This window comes from Epinephelus moara, chromosome 2, assembly GCF_006386435.1.
Source record: "Epinephelus moara isolate mb chromosome 2, YSFRI_EMoa_1.0, whole genome shotgun sequence".
Taxonomy (NCBI): domain Eukaryota; kingdom Metazoa; phylum Chordata; class Actinopteri; order Perciformes; family Serranidae; genus Epinephelus; species Epinephelus moara.
This window is the reverse complement of record NC_065507.1, coordinates 2,840,343-2,860,860: the sequence shown is the minus strand read 5'-3', so window position 1 is coordinate 2,860,860 and position 20,518 is coordinate 2,840,343. Positions and strand designations below refer to the sequence as shown.

Below are 20,518 nucleotides of genomic sequence, written 5' to 3'. Positions count from 1 at the left end.
GCTTGAGGCGAAGCAGGCTCACAGCTTATGTGTTTGTCACTTTCTTTTTCATTTTAACCCACACCATGATCTTTTCCTGACCCTAACCAAGTGGTTTTTGTGCCTAAACCTAACCAGACCTTAACCACAGGGCATCATGATGATTTCGGAACAACGGGTTTAATATGGTCGGACCAATGGGCAGTTCCCGGAACAGTCTTGGTTCATATTTGGATCAAAGGGTTAAAAAATGTAAAGTTTAAATTTTATCTTTAAAGCAAATTAAATTTTGACCAAAAACCTTTTTATTCTTTTATCTATCCTCAGCAGTTTGAACAAAAAGTTCACCTTGAGTTAGGATTTCTTCTCATTCATGTCTCCAAGGTCAAGAATGAACTTTTACACCTGAGTCACATTTTAATCAAAGCTCCACTGAACATCTTGTATGGAAGTAGATGAGAATTTTATAAAGTCCGCTCTAGTATGAAGTCATGTTGTTCAGTGTCTGGTGTAAATACAAGTGTCGAGCTCACAAAGACTTAAAAGTCACCAAAAATGCTGTTCACAACATTCGTGAGACGAAAAAGAACTTCTTACATATTCAACTGCCAACAAAGAACGTTGCCTTCTGTCCTGAGCTCGACAAAAGATCTGCTCCACAATCTGCTCAGGGTTTTTTTCATAAGCTCTGTCCTGAACATCTTATTAGAAACGAAGCACATCTTACTAAAGTCTAACTCTTACAAGTTCACACACAAAGAAGGATAAAGTCTTTCTCTTCAGGAAGACCTTAAGAGTAATGAAAGTGAAGATGAGGTCCTTTAGATGTTTCCTCCTCGTACACGTAGTTTCGTGAAGTACACACAAACTGCGATTTTCAGGGAAACACTCAGCGTGTCAGTTCTAGGCCTGAGAGCAGCGACAGTATGTGTGGTATGTCAGAGATGACGGCAACAGACATGACTGCTGTAAACACATGAAAGTCCTGCTTATCACTGACAAGGAACTGCTGGCAAACTGGGGGTCGTAGTGTGGGGACTGGTTAGCCAGGGGCCTCAATAAGCCTGAAATATGTATTTTTCAAATGTTATATCTACTTATTTAACGTCACGACTAATTTAAAATATGCTGAATAAATCAGTTGAAAGACTTAACTGTCTATAAAAAGAAAAACAACACGTAGAAGCTCTCTGAGGCCTCGCTCACCCCTTAGGGACTGTCTGTTATTTATGGGGGGGGGGGGGGGGGTTGCAGAAAGGGGGGAGGCAGGTCAAGTAATTTCTTTTAAGCACTGGGGAGTGACTTATGTGTTTTATTCTGGCCTGTGGGAGGGGCATACACATTGAAATGGCTGTATTTTGTATTTGTTTTATTTCAACATGCGAGCATTTCAGAATTTCCAGCGGCCCCTGGACACGTCATGTGCACCAAACAAATCTGAGCTTAAAACACTGATATTTCATCAAAACCACTTTATTCTAAATCTCAAGAAAACACAATGTTTGTAGCTTTGGGGCTGGTCAAATAACAATACATTAAAAAATTAATAATAATAATCATATAAAAAATAAAGAACAGTCCCCAGATTTTTAGATTGGCTTAGGGGCGGGGCATACAGATTATTTTTTATTTTTTTATTTTTTTTTTACAGAAAACATGCAGTCATGTATTTGGAAGCCATTTTTTTCTTTAAAAAAGTCGCCGAATTTACATTTATCACAGCCAAAAACTGTAAAAACAGAAATTGTCATTGGATTTTTAAAATTTCCGACGACCCCTGAACATGTCACGTGCACTGAACACTTCCGTCGCAGAAAAACAACCTAAAATTGAGCTTTATTCTCCATCTCATAGAAAAAATGTCTGTAGCTTCGGGGACCGTCAAAATAATAATACAAAAATGATAATAATAATATTAAAGATAAAGAGCAGTCCCTAGTTTGTTTGTTTTTATATTGGCTTAGGGGCGGGGCAGACAGATTTGAATGGTTGTATTTTGCACCTTCAGTGGTTTTGGAAGAGAAACCACCAAAATTAAATCATTTGTCACAGCCAGAAACTAAAAACAGAAATTACTGTCGGATTTTAAATTTCCGACAGTCCTTGGACACATCATGTGGGCCGAATGCTTTCGTTAAACAGCAAAAATAAAAAAAATCTGAGCTTAAAATAATGATATTTCATCTAAATCACTTTCCTCTACATGGGAAATTATTTCCAGAAAGTTACAATATGTAACTGTAATATTTCACATTAAATTACATTATTGACACCTTAAAGGCTACAACTGTGATATTTAACCAGGATTTTATTGTGAAATTCATTCAGATAAATATTGTAATTTTACAGAAGTGCGCTGCTAAATACTCGTAATATGCAGGCATAACTACTGTGAGCATACAGCTGTCATTTCATTCTTAATTACTAATAAAGTGTTGCCAATAATTTACTGTACATCAGATCGGATATTTTCCGGTGTACGTCTCATTTAAAATTAAAAATAAAAAAATAAATAAAACGTGTGCACAAACTAAGCAGCAGTTTTTTTCAACTTTCAACTTTTAACTTTTAACTTTTTAAACATCAGCAGAGAAGTTTTAAAAATCGAATAACTAATTTACGGTGGAGGGAGGGTCGTGCATTTCCCTCCGTCACTCAGGGAGGCTCAAGGAAAAATATTGTAGCCTTAGGACAGATAAAAAGTCACACCCCAGCCAACCGTCCTCTGATAAATAAAAGCAGTGCCTTAAAGTCTTAAAGACTCGTCTCTAAACGCAGCCAGAGCCGAGTGAGGGACTGTTTGTGCTGCCGGGGCACCAACGTACACTGTCATGTCGTTCCCCAAAAAAGAAAAGACAGAAAGAAAGCAAACTGACTTTGTACAAATAAAAAGGTGTGTTAGAGAGACATGGATCAAGAGAGGATGGGGGCCACACACTGCTGATAGGGTGTAGAATTTGCTGCTACGCCCCTGCTGGCCAAACACGAATCACTTCTATCTCCATCTATAGTCAAAGCATTTATCGTACATTCAAGATTTGTCGATGATACGTCTGTAAAAAACAGAGGGACTGATGAAGGTGGACACATGAAAATAACTTGATTATTTTTCGATCCAATAGAAACATGTTTGTATCAGAATAAACATATTTGTGAATATTTCAGCTTCATATTAAAGAATTAACAAAGAAACTGTGGCTTTCCTTCCACTTAAAGCACTTTTAACCTTCTACAAGTCTCTGTGTGAGCCTCATGTAAATGACTGTGATGTTATATGATGCAATACCAGGAACGTGCACAGAAATACTCCAGGTGGTGCTCCAGCTCCTGCCCTCTTGGCCTCTGTCTAACTCAGTGCCCTTTCTACAAGACATTTTTTAATATGCTTCTTTTAATACGTTTATATTTTAGTTTTTAGATTCGGCCCATGGCTTCAAAGCATGTTGTATGTCGGACGTCTGCATCTGAGTCGAGCCGCTGCCCCTCCCTCTCCAGCTGACCTTGTCACAGCCACCACAGTTAACACATGCAGACTGAGCGCCCTGCAGAGCAGCGTCACGTCTCATGATCTGCCTTCATGGAGCAGACAGGTAACAACTGGGGCTGTTAAACCACCATTAAAACATCTCAGTGCAGCCAGACTAACAATAACCCACCATTAACATCAAGTAAGCTAGTCTGACGTAAAACCACACCGCCTCCATCCAAGTCTGTCAGATTCCTGTTCACCAGCTGCCCCGTGCGAGCAGTGAGGGACGCCGAATGCTTCCCCACTTTTACATGTCTTCATCAAGCAGAACGCAACTTGAAATAATGTTTTGTCTCCCACACGCGGCTCTGATAATCAATTTAAACAGATCTCACATGCAATTTGGTGCAGTACGAACACGCAGTGCAAAAACAGCGCAGAGAAGGAAAGGAGGAGCGCGGAGCTGCAGCCGCTGCACGCATCTGTCCTCTGCAATTCTTCAAGAAAATGTAAAGCTTATTTTGGGGATGCACGACAATATCAGCACGTCATCATGTCATCGGCTGATGTCACCTTTTAAACGAACTATCAGAATCGGCCAACATGCTTTTTCTCATTTTGCACATTGAATAAATAGATACACTGAAAAGTACCTCCAGGAAGTTACAATAAGTTACTGTAATATTTCACAATAAATTACATTATTATCACCTCACAGCTTTTTACTGTGATATTTAACAAATTTATGAACTTTGCTATGAAATTCAAGCAGGTAAATTAAGTAATTTTACGGCTGAATCACAGTAATATATGGAGTTTTACTGTCGGCTTACAGTGAAACACAGTAATTCTACAGGAGCATACTGCTAAATCACAGTAACCTCATGTACATAAACTGTGAATTTACAGTTAAATATATTAACTTTGCAGGAATGTTGTGTTATATCAGTAATGTAATGGGCTTTAACAGTTAAATATAGTAATTTTACGGGAGCATACTGCTATATCACAGTAACATGCAGGTATTACTGCGATATAGCAGTATGCTCCCGTAAAATTACTATACTTAACATCACAGTTAAATGTGGTAATTTTACGGGAGCATATTGCTATATCGCAGTAACATGCAGGCATAACTCTGAGATCACAGTATACAGCTGTCATTTCACAACAATTTACTGTAAACATGATGCAGTAACTTACTGTGAAAGTGATGCAACTTGTAGCCAGTAATTTACTGTAAATGTACAGACAAATATTTTACAGTGTACATTGAAGAGTGTATTTCATGTCTCCATCTGCTGATGGGCCGTCACGATAAGAGTATGTATGTATAACATGATGTTAATACCACTAAAGAAGAGACTTTACGATGATTAAAATTAGGAGGTGAAAAAGTGGATATATTGATATCTGTATCGGTTATCAGCCACATGAGCTGTTCTATGTCGGTGTATCGGATATTGGCAAAAAATCTAATATCGTGCATCACTAGCTTATTTAAAAGATAATCATTAGAATTATTACGGTACTATTAAAATAAGGAAGATGAGAATAAAATGAGCAGAGGAGAGCATACACTGTTTTCTTTGTTGTTGCCTCTCATATTTAACTGATAGATGCAGGAAGTGACGCGCATGTGTCGCAGCTTTAGGTGTCCACAGTGTAGCTAGTGAGACTCCTCATATGTCAGCTAGCTAGCTAGTCTCCCTGCTCATTACTGAGCACAACTGCACTGTATGTAGAGTCCTCAGGAGCCCCTCTGGTGCCGGCGGACACATGAAAACCTCCCAGCAGGACACACTTTCAGAGTTCACAATAAAAAATGAAAGCGGTGCCCTTCTTTTTTACTGCAGCACCTGCCCTGCAAGGTGTCTGTGCACGGCACTGTGCAGCACCTCTCCTTGTTATCATGAGAATCAGATTCTATAGAAGACAGTAAGACGTGGTAAACGGTCCGAGGTAAACGCTCCCACTGACCCTCTTCTTCACAGCTACAGTCGTCTGAAGCTCGTTGAATTTAACATCTCTCACAGTGCTTGTATAATGTCGTGTTTATGCTCTGTGACCTCAGACCAGCTGAGCTTTCCTCTCATACACGAGACGAGGAAAAGCATCTTGTTGAGGATGAAGAACTTAAAATGTACGAGCTTCAGTGAGGTTTGCAGAGTTGAGACTGATAATAGTGTAAAAATATTCTGTCTGTCTACGAGAAGAGCCCGAGGCAGCAGTCAGGGGCGGAGCACCAAAATCTGGGCCCTGTGCATCAGCAGTCTCTGTGGGCCCCCATCCTCTCTCGATCCACGTTCCTCTCACACACCCTCTGACAATTTTGTTTTACAAAGTCAGTTTGCTTTCTTTCCCTTTCCTCTTCTTCTCTCGTTTCTTTAAAGGAACTCCAGTGTCGCTTTGCTGTTCTTTATTTGTCAGAGGAGTTGGTGGCTGAGGTGTGGCTTCATTTTTTCACCCTCCCTGAAGCTACAAATATTTTACCTTGAGCCTCCCTGAGTGACTGAGGGAAAGTCCATGACCCTCCCTCCATGAACTAGTTATTAGATTTTTAAAACATCCCCTTTGATGTTTGAAAGTTAAAAGTTAAAGATGAAATCCTGGAGTTGGAAAAGTTGAGCATGCTGAGTTTGTTCTGGTCTAATTTTAAATGATACGTGCACTCTAAAAAATGGTTCATGGGGCCATATTTAAAATACATATGTTTACCAGCATAAAAAAAATCAGTTTGTTTCATTTGTGTGTTTTATTCAGCTTTATTCAATTTATTTTTAGTGATGTGCGCCATAATGTCTTCTTTTCGAGGCTCTTCCAGGCCTCCATCTTCAAGCTCGCCACCTTTTTCTGTTTAGTTTTCAGCTCTTGCGTAGCTGCTCCCGAGCGCCACGTTTGTCCAAACTGTAACCGGCTCCTTTAACATCTGTAGATTCAGACTTGTTGTCTAAAACTGCACATTTGAGGGAGTGTTGGAGAGCAATTCCCAGCGTCTCCACATCAGCTCAACCTATACTGGAAGTTTTCCTCAGTTATACCTACAGTAGGCCGCTTATTCTTATTTACAACTTATTGTAAGAAGTTTGTTAAAATCCAAAACATTGTTGACATTTTTGAGTGGGATTTAAAAAATAGGCTTGACCGCAAAATATCAACACAACTTTATGGATAAATATTACGTTGGTTCAACTTAATTAAGTTTTTCAAAGTCAAAGCAAATCATGTTGGTTGTACTAAACTAATTGAGTTTGTCAGATTATAAAAGCCTCGTGGGATCGACACAATATTTCCAGAGCTGGAGCTGTTTAAAAAGATGCACGCAAAAATTGTTATCTTCATTTTTTAAAGTTGAACCAGTGGATTAATTTTCAGAAAGTGATTTTGATGAAATATCATTATTTTAGGCTCAGATTTGGTCTTGCTTTTCTCTGTCCCACATGATGCGTCCAAGGACCGTCAGACATTTAAAAATCCAATGATAATTTCTGTTTTTACAGTTTCTGCTTTTGATAAATGGTGTCACTATAAAACATGTCCTTAACACTCACCTGGGTGGGTTTAAGTCTTTAAACTGATTTATTCAGACAGTTTTATTTGACACTAAACTGATAAGAAATAAAATGAAAAAGCTTTTTATTTCAGTTTTTTGAGGGCTCCCTCCACATCTCTTCACATTGGTTATTTTTACTGGCTACATGTCTCTATTAACGGGATCTTACCTGTGACGCAAATGTTTAGACTGATGGAAGAAATGTCTGAAGATCGTTTAGTCGTGAGCATCAGGGTAGTTTTTAATGTTCTTGGTTAGTCATAGGAGTTTGTAGCTTGTAAATCTCACTGTATATTATTACATACAGCTTCTTTTTCTTATTTTAAAAATACAGTTTGCTTTATGTCTGGGCCCATATTCTCAAGCTTCGGATTTATCAGGGTCTTCCATTTCACATTTCTATTATTTCTCATAAATTGCACTTGTATTTGTTAAATACAAGTTTTTAGTGAATAAAATTGAAGTGAAATTGCAACTGACGACTAATCTTAGTCATCAATTCATCACCATTTTACGTCATTTGTTAAAAATGATGATTTTTTTTTTGTCTTATTTGGACAGATATAGGTTTAGAAATGTTGGGCACTGGGAAATTATAAATGATCAAAACAACAGATTGATTAACTGAGAACATAATCAGGATTTACCAATAATGAAAATATAAATGAAACCAGATTGTTTCGGTGAAACAGTTGTAAAAATAAAATAGTCAAAAGAAAAAATATATGATTATTGCAGGAATGTGAAAATAACCTCTGAAAATAATCTACTGGTTCAAATTTTAAAAAATGAAGGTAACAATTTGCGTGCATCTTTATAAGTAATTCAAACTCTGGCAATACTGAGTAAATAATTAGACAACTTAATATTTATCCAAAAGCTGTGTTTACATTTAGTGTTGTTTTTTTGTTTCTTTTGATTTTATTCTGACTTATTTATTTTTAATGTCATTCTTCTCAAAAAAAATGTTTTTGAGTTTGACCAACTTCTTCTGTCGATTGATTAAAACACATTAATGAAACCTGTAAAATTTTCATGCTATAAAGACTTTCAGTGTTATCCACTAACTCTGTGAATCAGCTTCAGAGTGTAATAATAATAATAATAATAATAATAATAAAAGCCATTCTTTTCTCCTCTGGTGTCACCGTATATTTAGTGTGCCCCACTTCCCCCGCCTAGGAATAATAAACCTGTCAACAACAGTCTCTTGGGAGGCCGCTGCTGACACTTCGTTGTCAGTGGCAAGGCATGCTGGGATAGCTAATGGGACAGGCCCTCGGGGGTGCCTCAGACGGAGGACAGCCCCAGACAGGTGAGCTGTCTGACAGCTCTCAAACTAAATAAATGGTCATCGATAAAAAACCTCTCCGCCTTTGTTGACTTCAAATCACAAACTGGAGAAACTCACTGACTTCATGTTTCTGCTGGACCACTGTGAATAAATCCAGTAATATTATTGTACTCTGGGACTTAAGGTGAAGCCAAGGTGCCATTAACTGAAGGTAATACATTTGGTAATTAAATATTTTAACAGTGTGATTTTGGAAATTTCAGAATGTGAGTTTTCAGAGGAAACACATGAATGAAACCCATCCTGCTGATTTGTATGCACCAATTTATCGTCCCTGCATTAATTCATGGTCTCAATGTTTTTAATTTTTGTTTTATTGGGAGACAAAAATGCACATGTTCTAAATATTGTCCCCTGTGTCCCCCTGGAAATCTACACCTGTGATGCAACCACTCGAGGGGACATCCTCAAATTAAGAAACAGAAATGTGGAGGTAAATCTGAGCGGCCGTACCTGACGTGCTGACGACTGAAAACACTTTCCCAGCTGTTACATCACTCAACACATCACCTCACTCGGCCTGCAGTAACAGTGTCCACACAATAAAAGAAGTTGTGCTACAAATGCATCCAGAAGTCTCAACACTTGAAATTTAATAATGTCTTTGTATACGTCCGCCGCAATCCCCCCCTCCCCAACGTGAGTGAGAGGGAGCACTCAGCCTACGGTGCGTCTCCGTGATTTCTCCCTTATTGTAACCACGTGGCTGCATTCTGCGAGTTTGTCCTCCCTCAACACGTGTACGCATGTGAACATCAGAGCTGATCAACTAAACAGTTCCCACATCGAGAGCAGGAAGGGAGCAGTTTCAGTACTTTGACTCGGCTGTGTGTGACACCGGTCGGATAGTGCTGAGAGGAGACGATGCACGGTCTGTCATTCAGTCTGTCAGTCAGTGCTGTTACACAACCCCTCACCACTGCACACACTATTTGCTACACTCAGAGCACAGGCAGATGTAAAGCGCCGTATGTAAACTAAGCAGAGGAGAGTTTGGAAGCAGAAAGAGCAGGTAAAGGAAAAGAGTTGTTTGGTCTTTCCTGGGCACTGACCTGGACGGAATAGCAAACAGAGCGCCGGTCAGCCTCTCATCTTGCTTCTCTTCTCAGATTTCACACTCCAGCTCCTTCCTGACTGCCTTTTGAAGTTGGTCCCTCCGCTATTTCTGAGGTGAAAGTCGTTGGCAGAGGAGGGAATGAGGGAGAGGAAGAGGGAGACTCTTTTTTCCTCTTCTTCTTCTTATTTTCTTTACTTCCCCCTTGTTGTATTTTGCACTAGATAAAACGTGCACCTCCTCTTGCTCTTCCATAGCAAAAGAAAAATCTCTCCACACACTGACTGCTGGGAGAGGAGGGGAAAATAACACTGCGAGAGCGAGAAGGAGAGAGAGCAGCAACAAAAGTCTGCTCAGTCACCTCGTCTCCCTCCTGTTCAAATTTAGAGGCTGGATTTCAGGCTGCAAGGCGAACTCTACTGGGCATGCCCATAACCGAGAGGCACACTTTGTAATGAACACTCACTTCCTCTCTTGTTCTTGCCTTCCCCCTCCTCCCTCGCAGCTCTCTCTCTGCCTCCCCTCCCCTCTCGCTTCAGCGTGGATCAGGAATGCTGCTCGGACCAAAGTCCACGGAGCGAGCCCCACTTTGCACACAAAAACAAAAAAAAAACAAAACAACAATCTCACAGTTGAAGCAAAACAGACTGAAAAACAGTTTGTACGAAAGGTGAGAAAAATCTGACACCTTTTCTTAAAATCTGAAGAAAACTCCTCGCTGATGAAGAATCATAAACTCACTCCAACTGCCAAAATTAACAATATTGTTGGCTTGCTGCTTATTTCCAATGCGTGTTATTTAATCACACTTTAGATGTCTGTCTAGACTCCAGTGATGTAATACCTAATCCAAAACTAATGGGCATGTCAGTCAAAACAGCGAGGCAATCACACACAGTCAATTTTGAAAATGAAATGTGCTCCTGTGAACAATTTCCTGCTTCTCTTCTGCTTGAGCGAGATAAAAATATGATCTGGACCCACGGTACATGGCATCCTATCTAAACCCTGTTGTGCCTGATCCCACCAATATGCACAGTGATGTCGCTAAAACTCGAGCAGATACGTCCGACAGATATGTTAGGAATGTGGAATTTGCTGTTTTGAAGCAGCACAGCCGTATTGATTTCTCCAGCCTTTGTAACAGCGAAGAGTGACGTATTTCTTCAGCGAGTCAGCCTGTGCCTGTGCTGCCTGTGCTATCTCAGGCTCCCCACGCTGACCCAGATTCTCCCCAGCAAACTATCAGGACACTATGTATCAAAACCAGGCTATGGAATGAGGACAACGAGTTCACAGAGCGACAGACAGAGAGAGAGACAGAGAAAGTTCCCCCGGCATCTGCATTGTGCTACTCTGGGAGACAAACACACCATAAACACCATCTTAAATGACAAATTCAAATTTAGAGAAATGTTTCGGAATAACACAAAGCCTGCTGATGGACGGGATTTAAACACAATCACTTAAATAATTCTGCTGCTCAGACCTGCATCTTTGTTGAGACGGCCTCAGCAGAGAGTAATCCATCTGGACCATCTGAAGGGTGGAGATAGGGGCCAGGTGGAGGAGGAGGAGGAGGAGGAGGAGGAGGTCCAGACGGCTGCAGGCTTCACCCCGAGAGGTCAGAGGTCATGGGAAACAGCGGGTCAGTATGAAGATGAAAGGTCAATGCCACGGCTGGATAAGGCAGAGCCGCATGTGTCCGGGGTCGCAGTCAGTTGATCGAGTGGTGGGGGGTTGGCGTGGGGGGGAGGGGGGGTGAAAGTGTAGCCGAAAAGCCAAACAAAGGAAGAGAGGGGCCGGTCGAGCCTGAAGGAGTCACAGTCGCGCTTCATGCACAGAGTGTCAGATTTAACTGTGGGAGTGTAAACATGGAAGAAATGCCGAGTCCACAGAACGCAGGAAGTCAGAGTTCAACATGCTTAAAACAAAGTAGATCCGACAACGTGTTGCTGAATTTTATCTAAAGGTAAAAGTGTTCTGATATGCACCCCAGAAACCTCCTCTTCCTCCTCCTCTGATCTTTCACTACAACTGTGTGTCTTTTGTGTGTTTTTGTCGTCTCTAAGCTATGAACCCTTCACATGGGGATAAGGGAACACACTTTCGGACAGTGTGTCTCCAAAGACGCGAGGCTGCACTCACCAGAAGTGACGGAAGTAGTCCGGCTAGTTATGGAAAAGAGAACTTGAAAGAGATTCCAGCGTCAGAAAGCAGGTTTTAGGACATTTTTAGACAATCACACGAACACTGTCTTTGAAAAATCTTTTGAAAAGACACATGTCAATATCTCTGTGGATCTGTGGTAGATCGAGGTTGCAGAAGCTAGCCAAGAGCTGACGTGAACACAACATGCACACTACGTCAACTTCCTTTCAGTCGTCTGGCTCACATGGATTAATTAGTTTTATATTTGTACGAATATGCAGGAAAACAGCTGCACGAACTCTGAACGACAACCATGCACAAGTTCTTCCATGCACCAAACTAGATTCAGTCTAATCCAGTCGGGAAGGGTCTGGTATTAGACAAGAGTCCTGGGTCTGGTGTCAATATTATCTGATCCCCGAGTGGATCCGAGCGGAGCAGCAATCTGCATGTTCACAAAGTAAAACATAACCACTGAGGAGAAAATGTGCATTCCAGCTTGTGTCACAGTAAATGCTCAGGGTGGGAAAATAATCGATTCTTAGAAGCATCGCGATGCAGATGTGGACGATTCAGAATTGATTCACAAACGTCAGTAATCGATTATCTAAATGTTTATTAATAACATGAGGTTGAAACAAAGAGGCAAAACCCAACCGTGAGATCAGCACAGACACAGCACAGATTAACTTGTAATTCATTCTCACAAAAGGCTTGTTTTAATCTAATGTCTAAATAATAACTGTGGGGTGAACGTGACGGATATTGTGACTACCTTCTACACCATCACCGAAAGTCGAACGTTAACGGAGCAGAGCAGCAATCAGCAGTAACAAACGAGACTAGCTGACCAACACGCTGCAGGATTTAACTTCAACACTGTGGTGACGAAAATGACTCTGCTCAGTCTGTTTCACCTCACAAACCCTGCACGCGATCTGCTCAGCGTCTTGGCTTTTCCCGAAGCTGATGTGCAGCAGAGAGGGGCCAACACAGCAGAGTACGCCACCTACCCCTTATTCTGTTATTCACATACAGGCAGCAGACTGTGAGGGGCTTTGAGATTAATTAATTAATTAATGCAGTTATCTTTTTAAAATAAAAAAGCAATAGTATTTTCATACTGGCTCAGGTGAACCAATATAGTATGCAATATCCCAAAAAAGAAACGTGAGAGTTACCATAGATGGACCGATCTGACTGGTTTAAAAGTTCGGTCATGGAGGCATTTTGACTGTAAGGTTGAATGGAGAAGGGACCTGTACAAGAGCCACACTGTGTGCTAATAATTTCATCTGTTAATTTAATTATGGAGCGCTACAAATACAGTATGCTATGTTTGAAGATTATCAAGTAGTCATTCAGTGAGGAAAATAAATCATGTGTAGAAATCAATGTTTTTGAAGCATCAATGATCATTTTATCATCAGATCATCGCCCTCTGAACTGAATGGTATCGTGAGGTGCCTGCAGTGTCCCACCCCTGGTAAATGCTCTTTAATAAGTGGTGGTGCATCCTGCTGCTGCCAGCGTCTGTGTCTGTGTTGTTACTGCTCAGATGGTGTGAAGTATGGTATTTTGTTTTTTAAAATGAATTAATCTACATTGAATTCAGGTGGGTTTTAGACTGGACCCTCCCAGCCTCAGTCTCAGCCTTCACACAGCCATGAACAGCCCTCCAGCTCCACAGTGACTAAACAACTCTGAGGTTAACTCTTGGTAACAACAACGAGTCAACACTTGATGTGTTATGTGCCAAACGCTGGCTGATAAGACTGTACCGTGTCGGCTCTGCAGCCTGCCGTCAGGATCACAACAGACAAATTAGCCTCAGCCGTGTCAGAACCATCACAGCCTGCGGCTGCAGACCACACTGGTCTGCTCCTCTTAGCTCAATACTGACTCATTAGCCCTTTCACCCTGGGTCTCCGAGGACCTGTGACCCCGGCTATTGTCTGACTCGGGCCTATCTTGACGAAAGCCCCAGCGCCAAACAAAGCCCTGTCATTAACTCCGGCTCGGCTGCCCCCTCGGCCACAACCTGCAGCCCCCGCAGCCTGTCTGAGATGAAATGAAGTGGGTCAGACAAACACGCCGCACTGTTCATCAACCTTAACCCCCCTGACGACCACCAGCCCGCCACCCCCGCCATCTGAAGAGGGCAGGGCCGTGGAGGAACAGTGTCCATCAACCTGTGCAAACACAGCTGTGTGAGATATATTGGTGGACTGCAGCGAGCCAACCCTAAGTGCACAGTGAGGGGGGCTGGAAAGCAATAATGGTGGCAAGACAGTTGTTTGTTTTCTCGTTCTCTCGGTCAATAAACCAATAACAAGTAGCTAAAGAACACACAGACATGTTGAACTTGCTAAGCAGTGTGGTGCCTGTATTCAAGTATGACGCTGCCTTGTATCGACCCATCTCACCAGTGAAAAATAAGAAATGAATTACAAATACATTGCTGAGTATCAGCTCGCTATGATCTCATTTCTAATGGATATGAAATTATAAAGCAGCTCAGAGCAATTAAAATATTTTACCATTAATGTAACGGTGCTGCTGACCCAGCATCCATCACCACGTTGTTTCAGATCTTTAAACCAGGAGCTGCTGCTGCTGCAGTGGTGCAAAAGAAATGTTGTGTGTTTTATGTCCTGCTTGTTTCCCAGGAGGCTCCTCGGGCTGTAACAGGCACATTTAAAATTATTAAAAGGCAAATAGTGCGTCGTCACGACCTGAGGATCACTGTTGGCAAAGTAGGATATCCATTAAAACCTCCATCACCACACACCCATGAAAAATAATACATACTTGTATACATAAATGTTTTTAAAGTCAAGTCACTTTTAATCTCTACAGCACCAAGTCATAACAACAGTGATGTCAGGACACTTTTCATACAGAGACCCAATAATTCCCACCGTGAGCGAGCACTTTAGTGACGTGTTCGAATAACTAGAGACCGTCTTGCACTGGGACCACACCAGCAGTCCATGACTTACAGGTCTAATAAGTAAGATTTGGTGGCATCTAGCAGTGAGGTTGTTCTACTGCTACTACGGTGGCCAACGGGAAAACACAAATGGCCGTGTTTGGTGAGAACAAAATGGCAGACTCTGTGAAAGAGGACCTGCTCCATATGTAAACAGGAGCGTAGCAGCAAATTCTGGGCCCGACGCATCAGCTGCCTCTGTGGGCCCCCATCCTCTCTTGATCCATGTCTCACTCACGCACCTTTCCCTTTTCTTTCTTTTCTTTTTAGGAACCCTTGATGTCCCTTCTGAGGGGGAAAGACATGACAGTGTACGTTGGTGCTCCAGCAGCATGAGCAGCCACTCTCTCAGCTCTGGCTGCGTTTAATTTACAGTTTTGCACCTTTAAGGGACTGTTCTTTATTTATCAGAGAAGGTGGCTGGGGTGTTACTTTTTATTTTATTTTTTTTTATTATCATTTGACCCTCCCTAAAGCTGCAAACATTTTTTTTCCTTTGAGATTTAGAATAAAGTGGCTTTGATGAAATGTATCTATTTAAAGCTCAGATTTTTTTGATTGCACATGATGCCTCCAAGGACCGTTGAAAATTAGAAAATCCAATGATGTTTTCTGTTTTACAGTTTCATGCTGTGATAAATGGTGTCAATTTTGGCAATTTAACAAACAAAAAAAATCCCTCCAAACTCACCCACATGTTATCTTTAAAAAACGGCAGTAAAATAAAAACAAAATACAGCCATTTAAATTTAAAATAAAATACATAAGTTCCTCCCCTGTGCTTCAGAAAATTGACATGCCTCCCATTTTTGCATTGTATACCATTTCTGCCCGTAGATGCCTCTCAACCCTACACACTGGACCTTTAAAATGAATGTGTGTAACTCCTGCTTCTGGTGCAGGTAAAAACAAACCCAGCCCCTCTGCCTCGACTGTTAATCAGTGGATTCAGTGGACTGTCCCTTAAATTAAATCAATTCGCTTCGGTCTCTGATAAGAACAAAGTCATTTCCATCCTTTATAAAACATCTCAGCGGCTCAGAGCGAGCAGAGGACGCACTAACATCAATCACATTTTACAAGTTTAACTAATTGTGAGCGGACGTGAAATTCTCAGTCTCCCTCTGAAACACTTCCACCCATTGATAGAACAATTAATTGATTTTGCAGAAGTATTGATCGATTCGTTGCAGGCGTTGATGGACGTGGTTATAGGCTATCATATCGACAAAACGCTCGAAGCATCATTAGCAACAAATGTCTGAACACTTCAACAGCACATGTTAGACGTCACATGCTCTTACAGCTGTAACGAGGCTCGTCAGCAGAGGCAGCGCACGGGACAGACGACACTGAATGAGTGAAACCATTGAAGACTACGTGTGTTTTAAAACAAGGCTTACACTGCAGACTTTAAAAACTACTGAGACAGGAAGGTGAGACATGCTGCTGAAGATTTCTCTCTTGTGCTTTGCAGAGGCTGTTTAACAGCAAACACACACATGGAGCTCTAGCGCCACCCTTTGGACCAAACTCACACTGCAGTCAGTCTGTGCAGAGAATCACTCTCAAAATCCTTTGTGTCTGTTTCTTCTTCTTCTCTGCAGGAGGCAGTCTGACTACGTCCCAGCTCTGCACTACACAATAACTCTGAGAGGGTTTAAAGTGTTTGAATGTGTAAAAGTGGGAAAATATAGTTTACTATGTCGACTGTTCCCAGACAAAGCAAAGCACAAAGGAAACGTGAGGTGCTGCTTACAGGCAAAAACATGTTTGAATAATTGCTGATGGTGTTGAAACTGCTAATAAACAAGTTTAACTGGATACAATGCAGCAGCAAACAGAAACGTTAAGGCCTGACTGAAAAGAACTGAGAGTTGCAGCAGACTTGAAGCTCCAGTGTGGAGGAGTTAGCAGGATATATAGGCAGAAATACAATAGTATATAATCAGTGTGTTTTCTTTAGAGTATAATCACCTGACAATAAGAACTGTTGTGTTTTTGTAACCTTAGAATGAGCTGTTTAGATCTACACAGGCAGCAGGGCCTCAGTTATAACCACTGCGTATGCACAATGAAGGGCTTGAAATGTGCGTACGCCACTTCCTGAGCACTAACTGGGATTTACTGTGCGTAAATTTAGGGAAACTCTGACCCATGCACATTTTGGCGACAGGGGAAACCGGCCACACAGATGGTGAAGGTGGTGCCAGATTGTGGAAATTAGATGTGAAAGGAATCATTAAACATATCTTAAATATTTAAATTAACCTCATTCACCTCTGTGATGATGATCCAGCTTCCAGGTGAAAACCTCATGAATGTCTGGACCTTGGGGCTGTCCCATTTTTCCACACTTGGCTGAGTGCGCTTGGTTACGCACACACTTTGGTGACGTTTTGCCACGCGGAACGTACATTTGCCTATAGTGTTCAAGCACGTGTTAAGTGGCCAAGTACGCGGGGATATTTAAACAAAATTGGGACAGACTTGACAACAGCCCTTACAGTGCGCATTGGATGTTATTCTCTGCGAATAAAAAACATTATCCAAACATGATCCTGTTTAGAAAAGGGTGTAAAGGAATCATTTTCATGTAGGGATGAGAAAAGGTGTGGATAATCAGCAGGGATCTGCAGCTGTGATTTATGCTGAGCTGGTGTATGTATGTATATGGATATATGAGTATATTTTCATGCTGGTACATGAACAGTTCATGATATTTCTATTATATGCATTTAAGGAGGTCAGTTAATACGCTGGCATATATAACACTACGTTGGATATCTAAAGGAAAGTTAAAGGTTATTAATTAGTGAATAAAAGTGGTAGGGTTAAATAAGTTAACTACTGTTTTGTAATATTTGTCATGTTCGAAATAAACACATCAATCAAAAGAAATGACGGAGCAAACTACTCACCTGTATCCATCAGCTGCAGTATTTTTAGCCCCGGTAAACAGGTAATCGTTTCCGAATTGGAACGTTTGTTCCGTGGTCCCTATTTCAGATAAATTCTGTGGTTAGTAAATAATTCCAGGGCAAAGCTTGATGTGAATTTCCGCACCACAGACACATTAACAAAGCTGCCTAACATGTACCATCATGACCCTATGATATGAACGGGACTGTGATATAAAGTCAAATTTATAAAACATTTTTCTTACATTGAACTTTCTTCGGCCGCAGTCGAAATCCCAATGATGGCAGACTCACTGAACTGTAGTGGGCAGACTCCACCAGCTCGTGATGCATTGTGGGATTTATACTTGGCCAAATACCACTCAGGTGCGGTCTTACCGTAAGTGTGGGTAAAGTACAAATTAAGCGCACTGCACTTTTGGTCGTTGTAGAAATGGGATACACTAAGCACTTACACTAAGCACATGGACGTGCACGTCAAGTGTCCAAGTGCGTAAGTGAGATCAAGCTCGCATTATGGGACAGGCCCCTTAAGTTATTAGAGAAAAAAGGTGACGGCACATTAGCACGTGTTGGACTAGCCGCTCACAGCTACATGCCAAACTGTGTCAGAAAAACATGAATTTGCAACGTGAAACTATTTTATTCAGTGTTTTGACTGGTGTTAATCAACAGGTCTGTTTGTCTTGAGAGGACGAGACCTCTGTGGATAATTTGTCTTCCAATAAAAACCTCCTGAACCAAGCCGGTCTCACTCCAAAGTCATCAAAACCACCAACTTCCACCCAGGAGGTCAGTATTTGGGTCCCGTAAGGTCATAAAGCCAAACCCTGTTCTTTTCTCATAAACACAACCACATCCGTTTGTTGTTGACAGAAAAAAAAAGTCAGATTTTTGGCCTAATTTTATATGAGATGTAAAATAAAGTGATTTTGGAGACATATCACTATTTTTTTCTTACGGAAGCGTTCGGTGCACACGATGTGTCCAAGGAGCGTCTGAAATTTGAAAATCGACAGATAATTTATGTTTTCACAGTTTCTGGCTTCAATAAATGGCGTCATTTGGCAGTTTTTAAAGTAAACGTGCCTTCCAAACCTGCATGTTTTCTTTATAAATCTGCAGTAAAATAAATACAAAATACAACCATTTCAATTTGTATGCAGCTCCCCTCAGCCAAAATAAAAAACACAAGCTCCTCCCCAGTGCTTAAAGTGTTTGACATGCCTCTCCCTTTTTGCACCACCCCTTCCCTCTCATGAATAATGAACAGTCCCTACAGGTCACAGGTCAGGGAATGCATTATAAGATAAGACAAGATAGACTTTCTTTTCCCGAAGGAAATTTGTCTTAAAGGAATAGTGCACCCAAAAATGAAAATTCAGCCATTATCTACTCACCCATATGCCGAGGGAGGCTCAGGTGAAGTTTTAGAGTCCTCACATCACTTGCAGAGATCCAAGGGGAGAGGAGGTAGCAACACAACTCCACCTAATGGAGGCTGACGGCGCCCCAGATTGAAACGTCCAAACGTGTCAAACAATCTAAAGGCTGTGCTATGGACGCTTGTTTTAGTCCTAGTTAAGCTGGTCTTTTATGGGTAAATGGAAAGAAGACTTTGTATTCAGTGCAGAGAATAATGTTTTTGCTCATCATATTATATGGTGGGGAAGATATATTGATGATGTCATTTTGATGAAAATTAATTATTCCATCGATATCTTAACAGCACAAATTCTAATATGAAATTGTCACTTGATTACAGCAAAACTGACATTAATTTTGTAGATCTGAACTTCTGTCTTTAGGAAACAATCAGATAGAAATACGATTCTCCATGCAAAATCAATTCATACAAAATCCCTTATAGAAAATATTCCCTTCGGCCAGTTCCAGCGCTTGAGACGCATCTGTGATCAGGCATCAGATTATACTGAGAAAAGTGAGGAGATGGAAGCTTGTTTTCTTGATATGGGCTGCAAAAGACAGATGGTCAAACAGGCAAATAACAAAGCCGGAGCCCTTAATAGGGACTCTTTGCTACAAAGAAAACCTGTGAGGGAGGCACCTAAAGGTGTGTTTTTTACAACTAAATATAGCACAGAAGCCTTCAAAATTAAAAATATGAATCCCTGAACCCCCTGTTGTGACCGTTAAGAGAGCACCTACTGTGAAAGACAGAGTGTCTCATAGTCATTTATCAGCTGCACGTCCCAATAACTGGCTCAAATCTGAACTTAAGGGCTGTTACAGATGTGGCCATTGTCCTCATTGTAATAATATTGTTAAATCTAAAACCTTTGAATTTAGAAATAAAACATCATATTCATCATTTCATCAATTGTAAAACCACCTCTGTGATTTACAAACTTGAATGTCAGGTATGCCGAATCTTTTACATTGGCCGTACTAAACGCAGGTTACAAGACAGACTTGCAGAACATAAGTATGTGATCAGGATAGGTAACCTGGACTACCCTATGGCTAAACATTTCAAAGAACATCATGGCAATGACCCCTCCTCTGTGTTGGCTATGGGCATTGACCATATCCCTGAGGCAGACAGAAGAGGGGACAGAAGACAGAAACGTCTCAATCAAAAAGAGGCGGAATGGATTTTCAAACTGAAAGCTACTGTGCATCCAGGAAATAATGAGGACCTTGACCTTACTCCATTTTTGTAAATTAATACTTCCTATGTAAAGGTTCCCTGCTTCGTATATCTGTTTGCATATATTTAGTGTCTTTTTTACTTTCTTTTTTTCTTATTTCGGTTGTCTCTCTTTTTTGTGTTTTATGTATATATTATATTAATTTGCATATGTTACTTCTGCTTCTGAATGCAGTCTATATATATACAGTGGTGTGAAAAAGTGTTTGCCCCCTTCCTGATTTCTTACTTTTTTGCATGTTTTCCGCATTTAAATGTTTCAGATCATCAAACAAATTTAAACATTAGTCAAAGATAACACAAGTAAACACAAAATGCAGTTTTTAAATGAAGGGTTTTATTAATGAGGAAGAAAAAAATCCAAAGCTACATGG

The 20,518-nt window shown here is 40.9% G+C and overlaps 1 long non-coding RNA gene across 1 annotated transcript in view; it reads right to left on the bottom strand.

Moving 5' to 3' along the window:
• LOC126403541 (uncharacterized) overlaps positions 1 to 9,896 on the bottom strand; it is a 155,239-nt gene extending 145,343 nt beyond the window's left edge. The window contains exon 1 of the long non-coding RNA XR_007571323.1: positions 9,408 to 9,896. This is a non-coding gene — a long non-coding RNA (uncharacterized LOC126403541). The remainder of the gene's footprint in view (positions 1 to 9,407) is intronic.
• Positions 9,897 to 20,518: the final 10,622 nt, after the last annotated feature.